The sequence below is a fragment of the Aquarana catesbeiana genome, linkage group LG05 (assembly GCF_042186555.1).
Source record: "Aquarana catesbeiana isolate 2022-GZ linkage group LG05, ASM4218655v1, whole genome shotgun sequence".
NCBI classification, from domain to species: Eukaryota; Metazoa; Chordata; class Amphibia; order Anura; family Ranidae; genus Aquarana; species Aquarana catesbeiana.
This window is the reverse complement of record NC_133328.1, coordinates 563,205,756-563,207,267: the sequence shown is the minus strand read 5'-3', so window position 1 is coordinate 563,207,267 and position 1,512 is coordinate 563,205,756. Positions and strand designations below refer to the sequence as shown.

At 37.5% G+C, this 1,512-nt stretch overlaps 1 protein-coding gene across 1 annotated transcript in view; it reads right to left on the bottom strand.

Annotated features, from left to right (window-relative positions):
* The window catches only part of NECAB1 (N-terminal EF-hand calcium binding protein 1), a 316,109-nt gene that overhangs the window by 126,420 nt on the left and 188,177 nt on the right, over nucleotides 1-1,512 (bottom strand). The gene's annotated exons all lie outside the window — the stretch shown is intronic.

The following is a 1,512-nucleotide window of genomic DNA, read 5'->3' as shown; positions in this document are numbered from 1 at the left end:
AGAAAACCACAAAATTCTTCTTTGGGAAAGTCAACCAAAAATTGCTAATTTTGCGGCTGGCAATGTAGTTCTTGCGTCGGCCATTACTTGCAGTGGAGCATCATTCACCACTGTAAAGGAAATGATGGATCTATGCAATATTCCGATTTTTTCAAAGGCAACATATCACAAATATTTGTCAAGATTCATCTATGGTGGAATTGATCATACCTGGGTTGACGAAAAAAATAAAATAAAAACTAATTTGCAACAGGATTCGGTTTTTTTAGTTGGCGATGGGCAATGTGATAGCCCAGGCTTTTCTGCGAAATACTGCACATATACCATGATGGAACTGGAGTCTGAAATTATAATTAATTTTGAAACAGTGCAGGTGACTCAAACCACCTCGTCCGTTGCCATGGAAAAAATGGCATTTCAAAATTGTCTGGAACGCATTATAGAAGATAATTATGATGTGCAAGTTCTTGGTACGGATCGCCATGTGGGCATAAAGAAAAAAATGCGAGAAGAATATAGCCACATTTCCCATCAGTACGACCTGTGGCACTATGTGAAATCTTTTAAAAAAAAATTAGTAGAGGCCAGCAAGAAAGCTAATTGTAAAGAGTTGCAATTTTGGCTATCGGCAGTAATAAACCATTTTTACTGGTGCAGTAGGCACTGTAAGGGAGATACAGAATTATTTTGGAGCACATGGACATCCCTACTGTACCATGTTCGCAACATACATGAGTGGGAGGAGGCTGGTGAAACAAAGTACTGTAAGCATACACCGATAAGTGACTCTGATGTCCATGTGGAATGGTTAATCAAACCCAGTGCAGCATTCAAGGCACTTGAGGAATTAGTACTGTCCACACAATTGAAAAACGATGTCCCTCATTTGGTGCTGTACTGCCGTACTGGTGCTATCGAAACTTTTCATTCCAGTGTTCTTAAATATCGAAGCAAACGGTTACATTACCGGATGAACTCAATGGAGGCACGAACAAAGTTGGCCATTCTGTCACACAACAATAATGTTGGTCGGTCACAAGCCATTGTCCGTAGACCGACAAAGAAAAGTGAAGAGCTTGGCACAAAGAGAACCTCTTTAGAGCACCCCCGCTCGAGGAAGAAATGGATAGTGCGTAAAATATACGACCCTGTATGCCATGATCATTTTACAAAACTAATGAAGACAATTGTTCTGGTTGCTGCTGGAAAAATAACACCGACATGGAAATCTAAAGAGGAGCTTATGCCTGTAAATATAGCATCTTCAGAAAGACCGGAAAAAAAAGATGCTGTGTCCATGCATAAGTCAAGATTTCCATTGCATAGGGAGGAAGATTAGATGGCATGAACCCATCTGTTAAAAAATAAACGTAATTTTTTTACTTATATACTTCATCAAAAATAATTTATAAAAATATTTAAGTTAATAATATTTTTTTTTTTATTTCTAGATATTCCTACATTATTACAGTATCTTATTTTTTTCCGGTTAGTATTAGATTAATATAAAAT